Here is a 21218-nt window from a genome sequence, read left to right as displayed (position 1 = left end):
AAATTGGACAGCTACATGCAAAATAATGAAACTTGACCACTCTCTCACACCATACACAAAGATAAACTCCAAATGGATGAAAGACCTTGATGTGAGACAGGAATCCATCAAAATCCTAGAGGAGAACATAGACTGCAAACTCTTTGACATCGGCCACAGCAACTTCTTTCATGACACATCTCCAAAGGCAAGAGAAACTAAAGATAAATTGAACTTGTGTGACTTCATCAAGATAAAAAGCTTCTGCACATCAAAGGAAACAATCATCAAAACAGAGAGGCAACCCACAGAATGGGAGAAGATATTTGCAAATGAAACTACAGATAAAAGGCTGGTATCCAAAATCCATAAAGAACTTCTCAAACTCAATACACGAGAAACAAATAATCAAATCAAAAAATGGGCACAAGATATGAACACTTTTCCAATGAAGACATACAAATGGCTAACAAATGAAAAATGTTCAAAATCATTAGACATCAAGGAAATTCAAATCAAAACCACATTGAGATACCACCTTATTCCAGTTAGAATGGCAAAAATGGACATGGCAAGAAACAAGAAATGTTGGAGAGGATGTAGAGAAAGGGGAACCCTCTTACACTGTTGGTGGGAATCAAGTTGTTGGTATAGCCACGTTGGAAAACAGTGTGGAGGTCCCTTAAAAAGTTAAAAATAGAGCTACCCTATGACCCAGAAATTGCACTACTGGGTATTTACACCAAAGATACAGACATAGTGAAGAGAAGGGCCATAGGCACCCAATGTTCATAGCAGCTTTGTCCACAATACCTAAATTGTGGAAGGAGCCGAGATGCCCTTGAACAGATGAATGGATAAAGAAGATGTGATCCATATATACAATGGAATATTACTCAGCCATCAGAAAGAACGATTACCCAATATTTGCAGCAACATGGATGGGACTGGAGGAGATTATGCTAAGTGAAATAAGTCAAGCAGAGAAAGACAATTTTCATATGTTTTCACTCATTTATGGAACATAAGAAACAGCAGGGAGATCGGTAGGAGAAGGAAGGGAAGAATGAAGAAGGGGTAAATAGAAGGGGGAATGAACAAGGAGAGACTATGAACTCTGGGAAACAAACTGAGGGTTTCAGAGGGGAGGGGGATGGAGGATGGGCTATCTCGGTGATGGGTATTAAGGAGGGCACGTATTGCATGGAGCACTGGGTGTTATACGCAAACAATGAATCATGGAACACTACATCAAAAACTAATGATGTACTGTGGGTGACTAACATAACATAATAAAAAATTAAAAAAAAAATAAAGACTAGATTCTCTACCTTAGACACTACTTCAACATACCAAAACACTTGAGTTACTAAACACTATAAAACCAAAAAGAAAAGTGAACATCTTAAAATATTGCTAATACATGAGGGAGAAATACTGTAAAGCTGTTACTTTAAGCACAAAATTTATAATGAATATTCTGATTGCTTCATTACAAGAACAGACTATTTTAAAAAGTAAATAGAAATTATTGTTCATAAGAAATTATGTTAGAGATACGTGAGTCATTAAAGTTTTTGTTTCAGTGTCATACATGGATTTTGTATTTTTTCAGATTTAAGTGATCAAGCGATTGTGATTACTACAGTGCCTGTTCTCTGCTTTGGGTCTGGAACTTCAAGAACACCAAGGGTATTTAGAAATCCCTGTGCTCAGTTTTCTTAGACACTTATAGCTGATAGAATTCTTTAATCACACTTGGTCTTGAGCTCAAGAATTTTTTTTTTTAATCCAATTCTGAGTACTTTAAAATTGGACGTTTCAGAACAAATTAAATCAGCTTCAAACACACTATGTGTGTGTGTATATATACATATATATATGTGTGTGTGTGTGTGTGTGTATATGTATATATATATATATACATATATATATACATATATATATACATATATATATACATATATATACATATATATATACATATATATATATGTATATATATATATAAAGTTTGCCAACAAGTGTTATTTATTTCAAATTGTCCATTTAGCCAAAATGAAATTGCCCAGCAGCTCTATGTCTGTTTTATTTGTAGTGGGTATTCATGCATGTGTGTATACATGGATTTCTTATTCTTTATATTTTCGAAAAATTCAGAACTGCCAGCTTAATATTCCATCTACTTTTTGTCTAACAGCGTCTTCCATAGGAAAGTCCTTTAAATCACCACTGCACCACTGGTCATAAATGTTCTCTTGGTACCAAAAACATTACTTGATAACTTCTTTCCAAGACTGCTTCACTTCCTTTTCATTACCCTCTTTTTGTGATACTGCAGTGCCTTTTCAGCTAATGTATTATTGCCTCTTCCAGGAAGTCTTCCTTGACTCCTCAATGAGCGTGAGATTGTCCTTCCTTGTGCAGGCATACAACCTGGTAGCCCCTGTGGCCCAGTACCAGTGCATCACAATGGATTCACTGGATTCTTTAACTGCCTTGGCCTTCTTGGTTTATCTTTCTACCTACTGCTTACCTCGATATCCAGCATATGATATTCTCTTTTGACTGGTAAATGACTAAAGCATAAGTGAATGTTTGAAAAGAATTTCTTCTGTTTTATTTTTACCTGCATGAGAGAATATTTAGAATGAATAAAGATGTTTTCCAATGTAATTTTACCTTGTACATCATCATTTATAAATATAAGTAGACATAAAATAGTGAATTCATTGGTGTTTGCTAATAAAAACGATGAATGGATGCCCATTAATAAATTCACAAATGATTCTTCCTTCCATTTTTTTTTTTGTTTTTTTGTCAAATTGCATTTAAAGTGAACTTGTCGGTATTACTAAATGAGTCACTTGAGCCAGGTGAGTTAAGATGCATTCACTCTGGGAATGTTAATTTATTGGAGCAGAGGAATGTCCATTTCACTCTACAAATGAGGCGCTGGTTTCCTGCACTGGAGAATGTCATCATTCACACATATATATGCACACGTAAATACATAGAAATCATTGAGTATTTTATTTACGTGTATGTCAAAAGAATTATGTGAGCCTTATATTTTTGGAAATGACAGAATAACTTAATCATTAAAATAATACATATTATCAAGAGCGTGTACCTATAAATATCCTAGATAAATGCATTATTCAGTAAATGAAACAATGGCAATTTGCCACTATTATGCCTTAGTGGAGCTTGTAAAATGAATGTCTTGCTTTTAGCACTATTAATAATTTATATCAGCAAGTTTATATGAGACATTTTTGGCTTTAGGTAATAATGCCAACAAGAAATAAATATGAAGTCTGTTTTGGAAAGCTTCATAATTTCTAAAGATCAGATTTTGTTGTTGATTTAATATGATTCACTGGAACCTCATTTTACAGTAGTGCAAGGATAAGAAAAGAAAAAAGAAACTAATGGCTGTGCAAACAGAAGTTTCGGGTAAAGCAACAACATACACAAAATATATTTAATGTGTTCTTCAGTGGAAACCATAGTAATAGAGTCTACTCTCCAAAAATTGTGTATGTATCTCTACTAAAAGATAGAAACTGGACTTTATCTAAGTTCAACCTAAATCAAGTACTTGAGGTTAAAGGGATATTACAGCTATGCAAATTCGGTGTGTGTGTATGTGTGTGTATGTGAGTGTGTGTGTCTACTCAGAAGAACTGAGCTTCCCTGAACCTTCCATTGTTAGAGAAGACCTGGAGAAATTCCTCTGGCCCCAAGTATTAGTCTCCCCATACATAATATTTGCTGATTTAAATGTGAATTTATATTCATTAACATGGACAGTTATGATATACCACAGGAATTTTATATAGTGGACTCACATCAGATGTTATTAATGGGACCACATATACTGTGTGCGTATACATTTACACACAGATTGTCTTTCTAGACTTACCAGTTGTCTCTGAAGAGGAACTTAAGTCTCTGAAGACCGGAGTGGGAGAAAGGCTTAGGTTTGGGATTTTTTGTTTTGTTTTGTTTTCTCACCTGTTTGAACTTCTTTGAATTTTGTAACGTGTAAAAGTATTATCTATTCAAAGTTTCATGTACTTAAATTGTGAGAGAGAGAGAAAGTGAGAGAGATAGAGAGGGAAAGATAACTGCAGCTTAAACCTAATGTTTCACCAGTAAAAAAGAAACTATTAATTATAAAAACTAACTAGCACACATCTAAGGTTTTGCCTCTTCATATTAAAAGCCCAAATATTATATAATAATTGTGGCATTAAAAAAAATACTAGTTTGGGTGCAGTTACTTAAGTGTCTGCCTTCAGCTCAGGTCATGATCCTAGGGTCCTGGGATCGAATCCCACATAGTGCTCTTTGCTCAGTGGCTCCTTGCTCCTGCTTCTCCCTCTCTCTGCTGCTTCCCCTGCTTGTGCTCTCTCTCAAACAAAAAAAAAAATTAAATAAAAAAAAATACTAGTTTGAATATATATAAATACCACAACTTCCTACCTTCCAATTATCTCTTGGCAATTCTCTTGTCATTCTCTCTTAGATAGAAATATCAAGAGAATAACTTTGCTTTGACTGTCAGAAGAGATTTGCAGACATTAGCTACTTTGAGATGTTCACTTCTCATCTCTGGTAAGATGAGATATTGTCTGCACATTCGGCCCATAACTTTCTTTCTTCCTGTTGAAAGTATTGGAATTACTTAACCCCCGTAATCCTTTCTATTTGGATACTGCTTCAAAGACTGAAAAAAATACATAAGTGCTACTCAGCAGTGAGTGTGGAGAGGGAAGCATCATTGCATTTGGATATTGAATATGGCCTAGAGAAAATTCAGGGGCTATTTCAACAAAGTCATACAAAGAAGACAAGAAAAAAGGAATTCAGACAAATACTACCTATCAGAACAAAGACTTTAACTCAAATAACAGAATAATTATAATATTGTGCTGGCCATATAATCTATTAGGCAATAATGTATATGATAACTCAGTATTCCTTTTCAGGCACAGGCATTGAGGGGTGTTTACAAGATTGCACGGTAGTCGTCTTCATTGACAAATGCAAAAGCATATCACCCTGAATTAGGAGTCTCTAATAAAACTCTGTTTCTGAATGGGATTCTGGCATCTGGACAAGGAATACAGAACATTAAAAAATGATCTATTGAGCGGGAGGAGAAGGAGGAGCAAAATGGTTGTAAACAGGAATACAACCTTACCCTTACCAAAATGGCTAACACACCTGAAGTATGTGATACGATTTACAGAAAACAGCACAGTGACTGTCAGAGAGAAATGATACCTTCTGATCCTCGGACCACTTTCAGATGTAACAAATTGTAGCCTTTACGGCTAGGTGGGTTCTGCTTCTATCAGACCCCAGAGCAACAGACACAATAAGGATAGCTAACATTTATCGAACGTGCTCCATAGACTAATTACCTGAAAAACACGACCTTCTTTAATTCTCGTAATAAGCTCTGACAAAAGTACTGTTATTACCTCCATGGTCCAATAAGGAAACTAACATATAGAGAACTTAAGGAATTTTGACAAAGTATACACAAGGAATAAATGATCGACACCCCATATCACTATGCTCTACTGGTGCTTGGTAACCTGAGAGGGTTTCAAAGCCTGAGTCTAAATTTAGGCTGAACAGCTTCAGTCTTTCTTGAGGGCAACAGTTTCTCTCAGTTGACGGAGTACTGACCTCTGATAAGTCAAATAACTCACTAGCCCAAGCTTGTCGTTTGTAGATAAGCTCATCATTTGAACTTCAGCCTCGTGTGTTTTCAGACTAACCAGAACTGCACCGAGCCATTTGTGCCTCTGTCTGAGCCCAGTTTATGCTGCAGCTACAACTAATCTTAGCTCATCAGCCTGGACACCACAGCCCACTACAAGCTAAAGCAGAAGCAGAGATTTGAGTCCTAAGCTCTCTCATGTATAGAATTGTACCAAAAACTGTGGAATCCAAACATGATCTCATTTTGGACTTGGGGAATTCTAGAAAATATTGCCTTTAAAAATGGGAGTGGAGGAAGTTTTTGACTCTTCTGTTATAATGAGCTTTCTCTCATGTGGGAAAAAGATGAATTCAATCATCCGCCACTAGGAGTTCATGATATTGCACGGTTTGGACCGTTCCATTCCCCAAACATCATTTATTTGTTGAGGTAAGGGTAGGAAACTAAAGCATGAGATGCTTTAAACATTTTTTTATATACCGCTTAATAATTTTACAGGTTTGTCAATTGGTAATAATTCAGTATATATATACTGAATAGGGGGAAGTTGTGTGTGTGTATATATATATATACACACACACACACACGAGGGAGGAGTTATTCACCCATCTACCTCATCCATTGGAGGGAAAAAATGACCAAAGTATATTAACAAAGTTCCAGTGAACTTGTATCTCTTGCCTTCCTTCCTAAGATAAAGAAAGGCATCTGTAGTTGGGGTGGGGGTGGGGGGAAGTACAAGAAGAGAATCTTACCAGAGGAGTACTAACAAGCCAGTGAAAATAAATGTAATTACTAGTTAATACTATGATAGCGGTTCATAAATCCATTTTAACTGATTTCCTGGCAGTTTGACCACTTCATACATGATACTATAAAAAGAATAAATAAATTAAATAAAAATGGCAAGAGCGTATTTTCTATTATCATTGGCTAAGAATTTAATAACAACAATTTGTCAATATTTACAACATTTCCCAAGGAATAGTAAATAAAAGCTCACAATTTAATTTTTAATGTAAATATGACCCAATGTGCAGTAAACTCATCCTGGAAGTTTTATTAATATTAATCCATTAATAAACAACAGCAGCAACAACAAAAACCTAGAAGGCACTGTAACCTAATAAATTCCATGAGGAATTTATTTAATTCCTAATTCATAGAATTTATGGAATTCTAGCCATAAAAAAGAAATAATTCACATAATATCATTTGACAGATGTCAATGAAATATATGGACAAGTGAATAATGAGACTGAAACAGTAAGATTATTCTTGGTAAGAAGAATCATCAGCTGTAGATCTAGACCTAAGTTTAGAGGTAGCACCTCTATAAATCTACAGAAAGAGACTACCTCTAAGTCAATCCTAACTGAAAGAAAAAGAAAGAAAACTCATATGGAGGTAACTCTCAAGCCTATATTTTTCTCTGAAATTAATAGTTAAAACAGATCTGAGCATTTTTTGTGCTTTTGACAAAGAGATATAATTCATCACTGCTTATGGAGAGAAAATTCTTTTTCACAGATTAAGGATGCCTAATAAATATCAAAGAAATCGTCCAATTTAAAAATTCACTTTTCTGAAAACCCAATGATGTAATTGATTGTAGCGTACATAGTCAATGAATAATAACATTATTGGGGAGAGGTGTTAGATGAAATTATTTTTGGAAGATAATTTTCATATGCCCCATTATGACGCCCACAAATATCGTTTGCTAAATTCACAGGGGAAACTAATCTTTAAAGAGATCTATTGGTCACAACCTTAAGTAGCTAAACCCAGCACCGCCACGAGCGAGATCAACTAGTATTATGAGCATTGTGGACTGCTGCAACGTGAAGTACATAGTCTCACCTATGAAGTGTTCCTCCTAAAACACTCCAATCTGCATCTAATATAGGCATTAGTTCCAAGTTCTGGTTTATAAAATGCACAGGGACAGAGGAACAAATTAAGAAACAATACAAGGAAACAGCAAGACAAAGCAAATATTGGGAACATTCTACAAGATGATCGACCCACTTTTAAAACACTCAATGTCATGAAAAATAAACACATGAAAGAAAATGCAATTTGTTTAAAATTAAAATAGGCTAAAGAGAATCAGATGTACTTAATAAACTTTAAGAGAATCCAAGTCTTGAAAAAACAATTATAAAATACTTATTGCAGGCAACTCAGGAAATCTGAAAATAAACAGGATGTTAGATGAAATTAGGGTGTTATTGTTAGTTTTCTTAGGTGAGATAAAAGTACTGGAGTTATATTAGAGAATGCTCTTGTTTGGGGGAGAAAATGCTGGAATTTGCAGGCATGAAGTATCGGCACACACATAAAAATGTTAATAAGTATCAAATTTACGTGGAATCTATGTAGTTCATCCTTTTAACTTTTCTGTATGTTTGAAAAGGTTATAACAAGGAACTGGAAAAATATTTGGTGATAAGTTTATGCCAATGATATATTGCCTAATCTTTATTCTTTAAGAGCCTCTACAATGTCTTGAGTTAAAACTTGAGAATTACTTTTAAGAGGAGAAAAAAACATCAAATAAAATTAATTTCAAAGGCAGAAAATCACACAGACAGCAAACAGCCCTGTCCAAAATTACCTGTGTTTAAAGCTGATTTAATTTTTGAAAGCTTTTTTAAAAGAAGAACTTAGAAGACTTTGTGGAAAAAAGCACAGTACATGAATTTATTTTCTAATCTGCAACGTGTCTGGGACGAACTTCCTTTTTTCAGCGACAGCAACATCACCACCAGCAGCAACACAGGATGGAAGCTGACCAAAATAGGTATTGCTTTCTTTATTGCTCTGAGATAATGGCTTGCCATTTCATTTATTAAATATTCATTTGTAGGATCAACCCACTCCCTGGACCCATTCTCTTGCATTTCCCCTGAGAACATGCTGCATGTTGGTAGACCACCATGAGTCACAAAATTCACCTCTTTTTCTCTAGCTGGGGCTTTTGTAGTCCTGATACTTCTCCCCATCAGTAATTTTGTTTACCATGAGATGAAGAGGTATCACATTGAAAAAGAGCAATGTGATTTACTCAGAAAACCAGATATATTTTATCTATTGACCGAGGGTATGGGATAAGATCTAATGTTTAATGTTTCCTCGGCTCTAAAATGAAGAGAATAATATGAATCACCTACCTCTTTGGGTTATTTTGTTTATTAATTTATTCTTCAGAGAACATTTCTTTGAGCATGTACCAGCTAGACAGTGGGCTGGTTGACTGAGAGAATTTTACGGGCTAGAGGGATAAATAGATGGCAGCAACCTGCAGATGTGAGGACCATCTCCTATGGGAATACAAAAATGGGCCACTAATTCTAGGCATTAGGATGGATCTCTTAGCATTATCTCCTCCAGTCCTGTCTATGTTGCAGCAAATGTTGAGAAATTGTTCTTTTTGATGGCTAAGTAATATTCCATTGTATATATGGACCACACCTTAATCCAATCATCTGTTGAAGGGCATCTCGGCTCCTTCCATGATTTAGCTATTGTGGACAATGTTGCTATGAACATTGGGATGCATATGGCCCTTCTCTTCACTACGTCTGTATCTTTGGGGTAAATACCCAGTAGTGCAATGGCTGGATCATAGGGTAGCTCAATTTTTAACTTTTTAAGGGACCTCCACACTGTTTTCCAGAGTGGCTGTACCAACTTGCATTCCCACCAACAATGTAGGAGGGATCCCCTTTCTCCACATCCTCTCCAACAATTGACTAACATAATATAATAAGAAAATATTATTATAAAAAAAAGGATGGATCTCTTAGGTGTTGATATCTCAATTGATTCTTGAAGATCTAGTAGGAGGTTTTTAAGTGAAGAAAGTCAGTAAAGCCATTTTCAGAAGATGAAATAAACATGTAAAGACAATGAAATTTAAGAGAGGTTGGTTCATCCACTGAAGTCATACTTGGAGTAAGATGCAAAAGTTTTGGTAAAACCCAGGGTATAAGAGTAAGTCATGATTAAAGATGAGGCAAGAAAAGTAAACAGTCAACATTTCATGAAAGTCCTTCTAAATCTGGACTTCTATTCTTAGCAATGACAGTTAATGAAGAAAGTTCAGTGCAGAGTGATTTATGTTTTAAAAATCCTATGACTCAGAGAGCAATATTGAAGAATATTAGTGATAAGATACAGCATTCAGGACTATTATCTTTCACAGTTGTATCCTCATCAGTAAATACAGTTCATCATAACTCACAGTAGGTACTCAATCCTAGACTTGGAGGCAATAATTAACTGAGCTATCAAGATCAGTGAAGCACTCTGGAGATGTTAAATATTATTCTTCAAATTGAATGTAAGCGAAACAGATTTGTTTATCGCTCCCCTTGGAATCCTCACTTGCCTCCTATTCATTTCCCTCCTCCCCAGTGGCCTGAATATGACATTGCCTCACTGCTCTCTGCACCTTCAATAAAATTCTGAATTCAGAGCAGACTTTGAGGAAAATAAAATCTCCCTATAATATTCATAACCTCTTGCTCACTTAGGTGCCTTGGGATTGAGAATGTCAATTCAAATAATCAATTTCACTCTCAGAAATAGAGTCTGTGAGTGAGAACTAGCTGGGGGCTTAACTAAGCACTGTGCAAAAGCAGACATGATTAATTCATGGAAGTATTATATCTGAGCATTAGTTACTGCTCACTTGCAAATGTTTATTGATACAGATCTAACTTTCTCAGCAAATAGGACAGAAATCTTAGATGTTCTTATTAAGTTATTTTTCATGCATGGCTGTATTCTGTGTAAAACAAGATTTTTTTTTTCTGACTTGATATCATAAATAAGAATATTTAAATTAGATTTATCAGCAGCTTTATGAAAACGAAGCTGACACAGTGTCATGAAATCATTGAGATGGAGGTTCCAGAGATTGTCCATGCCAACAACGTCATTTCTAAGAAGAGCAATCTCAGTCCTGGAACAGCAATCACTTGCTTAGGGTCATATATACTCAGTCATTCCAAAGGTTGGCATTAGAATCTGTGTTCCTTAACTTCTAGTCCAAAAATCATTCAGTATACCAATTACAAAAAGCAATTTGGAAATATTCATACATTAAAACATAGAAGAAGGAAACCATTAAAACAATTCATAATTGAACATGTGCTAATGTACTGGTTTTAAGAACATCAGGTCAACTGATCATGTTTATTTGTTGTGCCATATCTTCTACCCTGAGCGTCTGAAATGTCTAAAAGAATGAAAGCACCAAGAATTAAAAAAAAAAAATGCTGAGGGTGGTTATGGCTGTTTCAATATCTGGTATCATCCTACTTTTGTTTTATTTTCATTTAGACCAGAGAATATGAAGGAGGTTGCTGCAGAAGAAAAAAGACAATTAATAAAGTTAACTACTTTGGCTGTCAAGAAAATTCTCTTTGACTATATACACAGAGTACAAGATGACCCTTCGTGTAGCCATCAGATGAGCAAATAGGAGAACATTTCAAATTCCCTGAGAAATGACATGGAGCTCCACATCATAGAAATCATGGTGATCAATATTATTAGCAAGATGGTGCCTTTCTCTGCCAGCCTATACAGAGGATTCTTACTGGTCACAACAGGTTTATCTTCTAGGAGTTCTGCTAGTTCACACCTAAACAAATGTTTTAATAATAAAATATGTTTCTTGGGAGTATGCCCTGTGCAGAAAACACTCTGAAAGGACCCCCATATGTTCCCCCAAATATTTTTTAAAAACACAAAAACAAGCAAATAAGAAATTGGAATATACCATATATTAGTGCTTCTCAAACTCGAATACAGATTACTGTTTAGTGTGCCTGCAGTGGGCTCTGAGACTCTGTGGCTATAACAAACTCTTAGGTGCTATCAATGATGCTGATGTGCAGATCACAATTTGAGTACCAAGGTTATTAAGCAATAAACTATTTTGCAATTATTGCCTAGAGATCTCTCCAAAGCTGGACATTTTACTCTCACATCTCCTTCCAAATTAGTTAAAATATATTCCTGAATTTTGGAGAGACTTCCAAAGCATTTATCTTTATATGGAAAGAAGATAAGAATAATTAAAAAAAAAAAACTTCTATATTTTCTCAAAAGAAAATGAATTTGATTTTAAATTATAGTTTACCAATTATGTTTGGTTGAATGATGAAACCAATAAAATATCAAATAATATTTTAGGTTACATTTAGAAAGCAGACCATAAATACTTATTAGACAACTTATGATGTTCCCAGATCTATGACAGTAGTAGGGGCAGACACAAAAAGATAAAAGGAGACTCTTTGCTCTTGAGGAATTTAAGTTCACTGAGAATACAGATAGGTGTATAGACATACACATGCACCAATTCACAGAGTCATTCAGTACCTATTCAATGACTTTTTATTTTTTTCCAGACATGGTATGAAGGCAGCATGGCTATACCTTCAGGGACTTAAAGACACCAACCGGCACCATGTATTTCAAGTCTATTACACAACATGTGAAGATAAAGATACAACGAGTAGAATATAAGACCAAATTAAAACTTCATCTTTTACATTTGAGTTGCTTAAATAAGTATTTTGATCAAAACTTTATAGTTTATCAAACACTCCTTTTGATATCTAAATAGTTTCTCAAAATGGGCTATATGCAAACTCCAATTCCAATAATTAACAAAAGAGATCACGACCCTGAGATCACGAACTGAGCCGAAATCAACAGTCAGACACTTAACCGACTGAGCCACCCAGGGGCCCCAGAAGCCTTATTTAAACTCTGAGTCTAAGTTCCTCCTCCATAAAATGTAATAATGCAGTGATTTTTGTGGGCTACCACTAATTTATGTAAAGTGTCTCACGCATAGTTGATTTCAGTAAATCAGTTATTGATCATATCGGTGGTGCTCTGGCTGTAGACAATGCAGTACTGGTGGTGGAGTAAAGGCAGTGGTAAGGCTCTTTGGAGAGGGTTGGCTAAAAGTATTCTGAGAGCTTTGCCAATGTCATGGTATAAGGCCCAAACACCGCCATAGCCAAGGAAGAATCGACATAAGAATCATCAGGGAAATACAAATCAAAACTACATGAGATAGCACCTCACACCTGTCAGAGTGGCTAAAATTAACAATGCAGGAAACGACAGGTGTTGGTGAGGATGTGGAGAAAGAGAAAGCCTCTTACACTGTTGGTGGGAATGCAAACTGGTGCAGCCACTCTGGAACACAGTATAGAGGTTCCTCAAAAAGTTAAAAATAGAGCTACCCTATGACCCATGAATTGTACTACTAGGACTTATCCAAAGGATACAAAAATTCTGATTCAAAGGGTCACATGTACCCTGATGCTTATAGCAGCATTATCAACAGTAGCCAAATTATGGAAAAAGCCTAAATGTCCATCTACTGATGAGTGGGGGGTGTGTGTGTGTGTGTATATGTGTGTGTATATATATATATATATATATATATATATTGGAATATTACTCGGCCATCAAAAAGAATGAAATCTTGCCATTTGCAACAACATGGATAGAACTAGAGTGCATTATGCTAAGCAAAATAAGTCATAGAAAGACAAATACCATATGATCTAACTCACATGTGGAATTTAAGAAACAAATAGATGAACATAGGGGAAGGAAAAAAAAAAAGAGAGAGAGGAAGGAAAACCATAAAAGAGACTCTTAACTGCAGAGAACAAACTGTGAGGGTTGCTGGAGGAGAGATGAGTGGGGGAGTGGGCTAAAATGAGTGATGGGTATTAAGAAGGGCACTTATTGTGATGAGCACTGGGTGTTATATGAAAGCGATGAATCACCAAATTCTACTCCTGAAACTAATATTACACTGTATATAATATACAACATATATAATATGTAAATGGAATTTAAATAAAAACTAAAAAAAAAAAAAGAATCGGCTAAAATTACTTTTATTGTTTCTGGGAATGAAGGCACTAACTAAATAGATACTAATGGATCGGTGAAACAGATTTCTGGACATCTGCATTTGGATAAATAATCAACTGAAACTTAACATGTTCAAAACTGAAATCTTTATTTCAGTTAAACTGAGATACAATTCATATTCCATAAAATTTACTCTTTTAAAGTGTATGATTCAATGATTTTTAGTACAGCTGACTCTTGAACAACACAGGTTTGAACTGCAGGGGTCCACTTATACACGGAATTTTTTTGATAAATACACTACAGTACTGTAAATGTATTTTTGTCTTCCTCATAATTTTCTAAATAACATTTTCTTTCTCTAGCTTACTTTATTATAAAGATACAGTGTATAATGCATGTAACATATATGTGTTATTTGACTGTTTATATTATTGGTAAGGCTTCTGGCCAACAGTAGGCTATTAGCAGTTAAGTTTTTGGGGAGTCACAAGTTATATACAGATTTTTTATTACACAAGGGTGTGGGCACCCCAATCCCATATTGTATATTCACAACTGTATATTCACAAGGTTGTACATCCCCAACCACTCTATAATTCCAGAATATTTTCATAAAAAAAAAAACATAAGCATTAACATTCATTCCACTTTTCTCCCTGCCAACCCCAACTCTTGGCAAACACTAATCTCTTTTCTGCCTCTATGAGTTTGCCTATCTGGAACATTTCATATAAATGGAATCATATGTGTTTGTAGAGTCAGGTTTCTTACATTTAGCATAATGTTTTCAAGACTTACGCGTATCGAAGGATGTATGAGTACACTTCATTCTTTTTTATGGCTAAATAGTAAGAATTCCATTGTACGGGTATACCCCATTTTTTTGTTTATTCATTCATTAATTGTTGAATATGTGGGCTGCTTCCACTTTTTGGCTATTAAGAATAATGCTATTATGAATACTTGTGCAAGTTTTTGTGTGGGCATGTTTTCAATTCCCTTGGAAATGTGTGTGTTTATGTATGCTTCTTTTTTTACATTTGCATAAATGTCCATTGAATAAATTATCAGAAAAGGGCTATATACCTAGAAATGCAACTGATGAATCATATGGTATATTTAACTTTTTAAAGAACTGCCAAACTATTTTCCAAAGTGGTTGTATAATTTTACATTTCCACCAGCCATGTATGAAGATTTCAATTTCAATTTCATATCTTGCCTAACACCAATTATTGTCTGTCTTTTCAGTATAGACTAAGGTACCACCTTAGTTGGTACAAAATGATATCTCATTATTGCTTTGATTTGTGTTTATCTAATGGCTAATGATGTAGAGTATCCTTACTTTACAGCTTGTTTATAATAACAAGTGTAATTCATCAGTCATCTTTCTAAGTACAGATAATGGGGACAGATCTGCAGGATATATTGTTAAACAGAAAACAAGAAGTTGCAGAATAATGTATGTAGTCTAGTGTCTATGGCAAAGAAAGGGACACACACACACACACACAAACACACACGCACACACACATCCCTAGCACAATCCTATGAAATAATCACTTGGGAGGGAGACATGGACTAAAATACAAAATACACTGAGCATCTTATAGTTGAATATATGAATATATAGTTGAATATAGTTTATATAAAATATAAAATACACTGAGCATCTTTTTTTTTAATTTTGTTTCACTCCTCACAATAATCCTAACAGGACAGTATTCCCCCTTTTTACACAGGAGGTATTGTGGGAGTAGGTGGGTTCATTTGCCCATTACTTCACTCTTTTTCCATCTTCAACTATTCCATCTTTATCTACTTGTCTGTAGCAGAAGCTGATCTGTTATATAAGAACCTAACTTGGACATGTATTGGTTTAGAAATGAAGATTTGACTCATATTGGGCCACAGTGTCACTCATCCAGGGCTTTAGGAGCAGAATTGAAACTAAGGGTCCCCCTGGGTGGCCACATACATGTTAGAAATGTTTTTAGCTGAAGTAACAGGAACCTAAGTGCACAATGACAATTTAATGGCATCAAGTCTGGATTCCATGTTTGAGTGGTTTCAAAGCCTTTCTCTCTAAGTATCACACTTATTCCATATGTGGCACTATTTTAGGTACTTTACAGAATGTAAAAATAATGAGCTGATAAAAATGAGTAAATAGGTGGTGAAGTGAATGATGAGTAACGACTGAATGAGTAAAGAAAAGTGAAGCGGGATAAAAGAGCTGTGAGTTACATATATAAATACTAATAGTATTTATAGGAATTATCAAGACAGTTTCAATTTGATTTTGTTTTTAATTTTATAATAGAAGTTCAACTTCTATAGAAAAACACAGTATATCCTCCAAGGGACATATAGAAGGATATTGACTTAAAAATTCCATGTAGTAGAGAAGAAATAGAAACACTCAAAAGGTCTATTAGAAAGGGAAGAAGAACAAACACACTGCATACATATGACACATAATACCATGTGCAAATTAAAAGAAAGGGTTTATCTACATGTAGTGACATGGAATGGTTTTGAAGATATATAAAGTGAAAAATTTCAAGTTATAAAAATATATAAGCGATTTTGATAGTATTTAGTTTAGAAAACAAAAGGAAAAATGGAGATAAATACTACAAATAGGTGAGAGGTAAGAAAGAAAGAGAGGGAGAGAAGAAAAAGAAGGTCTGGAAAGATAAAAACCACACACAGACCTAATAAACATGAAAAACACAGTCTGTCAGAGTTGGGGGGGGGGATAAAATAAGACTTTAATGCTTTAAATCACATGCTTCTGATTTATATTATTTCTGCATCAATAAACTTCAAAGTTAAAAGAAAAAAGGGGAAAGNNNTCAGTCTGCCAGTGCCAAATGGGATTATTGATCATAGACCATCTTTGTACGTGCATAAACAATACCGCCTTAGGAATTCAGAGCCACAAGAACATTTCTAATTTTATATCAATAATCAATAGACTACATCCCTTTACACATGCTTTTAAACAGCCCAAAGGTAACATTATCCCGAAGTCCACTATGCACTGTTTTATTGTTTTGTTACTGTTTTGTCACCGCCCCATTGCAGCATTTTGCTCTCTGGGCTTCTGAAGAATTAAATCATGTTCCTACGTTTTCTGCAGCCAAGGCGGCAGCTCTATCTTCATGGCAATCTATTTCTTAGGCAAGTATGGCCAAAAAGAGAAGGCACAATTTGGCAATGATTATGACGTATATGGAATACAAACCGATAGTGACCTCAAGACATACAAATTTGGCTTTGAATTTACTTCCGTTTGGTGTCTAAAAAGATTAAGCAAAATAATTTGGGGAAGATAACATAATAAAAATGTGATACTATTTATTTCTAATTCTCATAACCTAAAACAGATTTCAGTTTCTCTGTGGTAACAATCTGGGCCTTTGAGGTTTTGAGTCCAAAAGCTGGAGAGATCAATTCAATTTATATATAATGGTTTTCTGGATTTGTAGGGATAAACACACAAATCTTCAATGGATTTGCTGAAATCTATATCCTGCATAATTGGCTTTTATTGTTATCAAATGGATCGTTTTACCATTTGCAGAAAGAAGGACAGAAGCTTCGGATGACAATTAAATTGTATTACACATTCCTTTAGAATAATAATTTTGCACGTAAAGGAAAAAGGATTTTGTATGAGTCAACTTCCTTTTTTAATCCATAGATATAATTCATCGTGGAAGGAGGAGGAAAATGTACGGACAGTTCTCAAAGTTTGCTTCAAGCAATTTCATTACACAGTCATCTGCTGATTGATTAAATAGTGTTCAAAGGCATATCGTCCCATAATGGACTGTAAGTAATTTATTAGAAATGCATATAACATTGCATCTGTTTCTTAAAGATGTTCTCTAGTAATTATTCTTGGCTTTCTAGTACAGGCATAATATTAATATTCTAAGAATCTATGTGATTTTATTTATAAATTCTTCTAATGTTAATGCATTCATCAGAAGCTGTTGATACACTAAAAAGCTCACTATAAAATGCAATGATGAACAAGAAAATTAATCATATTTTTGCTTAAATCTCAATGCTTAATCTTAAAGTTTGATTAAATAATGTGCTGATGACTTAATAAAAAAATCCCCATGAACTGAATTTCTCCTACTGCTAGAAGCAAGAATTATTTAATATGATTGTGTTTATATACCATTTTAACCCTTTTACCATACTCTAAGGGACCTTCAACCCATTTACTTTTACTGATGGGATACTGTTCTCCTTGATGATGAGCAAATGGACAACTATAATTTCCTCTTGTAGCTGGGATTGACTCCTGGTGAGATGGTACCTAGATCCAAACAACAGATCTATCCTCTCTGAAAGACAGGATTTGGGGGACTCCCATACCCCATATACAGGAGACTTCTTAATGGCAGGAGCAATTTCTAAAGTATAAATAATGTCTCTCAAATCTCCCATTCCCAGGGTCATTAGGCTATGCACTCCCTCCAGCATAGGTATCATCTTTGTATCCTCTTTGCTTAAAAATTGTCTTGCTTCAGACTGAAGAAAGAGAAATTAGGGAATCCATTCCATTTACAATAGCACCAAAAATCATATATTATCTCAGAATTAACTTAACCAGAGACATAAAGGATCTATATTCTAGAAACTACAAATCACTCTTGAAAGACATTGAAGAAGACACAAAAAGATGGAAAAACATTCCATGCTCATGGATCGGAAGAATAAACATAGTTAAAATGTCTATGCTACCCAGAGCAATCTACATGTTCAACACCATCCTGATCAAAATACCAAAGACATTTTTCAAAGAACTGGAACAAACAGCCCTTAAATTTGTGTGGAACCAGAAAAGGCCCTGAATGGCCAAGGAAGTGTTGAAAAGGAAAAACAAAGATGGGGGCATCACGTTGCCTGATTTCAAGCTATACTACAAAGTTGTGATCACAAAGACAGCATGGTACTGGCACAAAAACAGACACATAGACCAATGGGACAGAATAGAGAACCCAGAAATAGACCCTCGGCTCTTTGGGCAACTAATCTTTGATAAAGCAGGAGAAAACATCCAGTGGAAAAAAGACAGTCTCTTCAATAAATGGTGCTGGGAAAATTGGACAGGTACATGCAAAAGAATGAAACTTGACCACTCTCTCACACCATACACAAAGATAAACTCCAAATGGATGAAAGACCTCGATGTGAGACAGGAATCCACCAAAATCCTAGAGGAGAACATAGGCTGCAACCTCTTTGACATCGGCCACAGCAACTTCTTTCATGACACGTCTCCAAAGGCAAGAGAAACAAAAGAAAAAATGAACTTGTGGGACTTCATCAAGATAAAAAGCTTCTGCACAGCCAAGGAAACTGTCAAGAAAACTAAGAGGCAGCCCATGGAGTGGGAGAAGATATTTGCAAATGACACTTCAGATAAAAGATTAGTATCCAAGATCTAAAAAGAACTTCTCAAACTCAAAACACGTGAAACAATCAAATCAAAAAATGGGCAGAAGATATGAGCAGACACTTTTCCAATGATGACATACAAATGGCTAACGGACACATGAAAAAATGCTCAAAATCATTAGCCATCAGGGAAATTCAAATCAAAACCACACTGAGATACCACTTTACGCCAGTTAGAATGGCAAAAATTGACAAGGCAGGAAACAACAAATGTTGGAGAGCATGTGGAGAAAGGGGATCCCTCTTACATTGTTGGTGGGATTGCAAGTTGGTACAGCCACTTTGGAAAACAGTGTGGAGGTCCCTTGAAAAGTTAAAAATTGAGCTACCCTATGACCCAGCCATTGCACTACTGGGTATTTACCCCAAAGATACAGATGTAGTGAAGAGAAGGGCCATATGCACCCCAATGTTCATAGCAGCATTGTCCACAATAGCCATACTGTGGAAGGAGCCAAGATGCCCTTCAACAGATGACTGGATTAAGAAGATGTGGTCCATATATACAATGGAATATTACTTAGCCATCAAAAAGAACGATTTCTCAACATTTGCTGCAACATAGACAGGACTGGAGGAGATAATGCTAAGCAAAATAAGTCAAGCAGAGAAAGACAATTATCATATGGGTTCACTCATTTATAGAACATAAGAAGTAGGAAGATCGGTAGGAGAAGAAAGGGAAGAAGGAAGGGGGGGGGTAATAATAAGGGGGAATGAACCATGAGAGACTATGGACTCTGGGAAACAAACTGAGGGCTTTAGAGAGGAGGGGGGGTGGGGAATCGGGATAGGCTGGTGATGGGTATTAAGGAGGGCACATATTGCGTGGTGCACTGGGTGTTGTACGCAAGTAATGAATCATGGAACTTTACATCAAAAACTTGGGATGTACTGTATGGTGACTAACATAATAAAATTTTTTTAAAAAAAAATTGTCTTGCTTCAGAGGAACTATTCAACAGATGAAAATGTTGAAAGAAATATTCTATCCAACTGGTTGCTTAGTATTGTGTACATATTTTCACTTAACTCACTGTACCAAATTGTGTTTATTTAGGTGCAAAGTTTCTCCACCTAGAGGGAATCACTTAAAATATTATATATATATATTTTTTCACAGTTCTTTACCATAATACACTGTGTCAGCCTCCGTTCTCCAGGAATCATGTGATAAAACACAGTTAGAAGAACAAGAGGTTTGGGGCACCTGGGTGGCTCAGTCAGCTAAGCCTCTGCCTTTAGCTCACGTCATGATCCCAGTGCTCTAGGATCAAGCCCCGCGTTGGGCTCCCTGCTCAGCAGAAGCTCTCCCCCTCTCCCCTTCCCCCTGCTTGTACTCTCTCTCTATTTCAAATAAATAAATAAATCTTAAAAAAAAAAAGTTTTGTTGGGGGTAATGCCGACGAAAGATAAAGGAGAAAGAGCAGGAGTAGGAAGTCTATAGATATGATGCCATGAAAGGAGAGGGGAAGGAAGGATTGAGGGATAACACAGCAGACTGTTGGGGAGCTCTGAGGAAGTCTCAGCCAGTTCAGTGGGAAGTTCTATTGCATAAACTGCCTGGAGGGGAACCCTGTGTTGCACAAAAATGACTGGCTCCTACTACCCTGTGCATGCTCAGGCTTGTACGGTCTCAGAAGATCATGTCCTCAGCTCGAGCACTGCAATAGAGGCTAAATGCCCTGCAAGCAGAATAACAAGCCACAGGATCTCCAATGAAGAAAACTCCAAGTGGCACCCTTTTTGACTACCATGTATATCCACTCCTATCCCTAACTGCAATATCAGAAATGCCCTTTCCTGAATTTTCTACCTGGCAAACTTCTACCCTGCCATTAAACTTCTTTTTAATATCCCTTAAATCCCTCTTTCTCTTCACTAGCACGGTAAGTCTTCTATACTTACTTATCTCTTTCTATCCCTTTGTACTCACCATTAATAGACCCTTCCGTACACTGCATTATACTTGTATTTTAGAACACGATGACAATGCCAATACCAATCACATTGGAGAGGATGAGTCTGAGACAAGGAACCTATTTAGAAACTTATTTTAAATATCCAAGCAAGGGTTGAGTAA

Source organism: Ursus maritimus, unplaced genomic scaffold (assembly GCF_017311325.1).
Source record: "Ursus maritimus isolate PB19 unplaced genomic scaffold, ASM1731132v1 scaffold_23, whole genome shotgun sequence".
NCBI classification, from domain to species: domain Eukaryota; kingdom Metazoa; phylum Chordata; class Mammalia; order Carnivora; family Ursidae; genus Ursus; species Ursus maritimus.
This window is presented reverse-complemented; position numbering follows the sequence as displayed.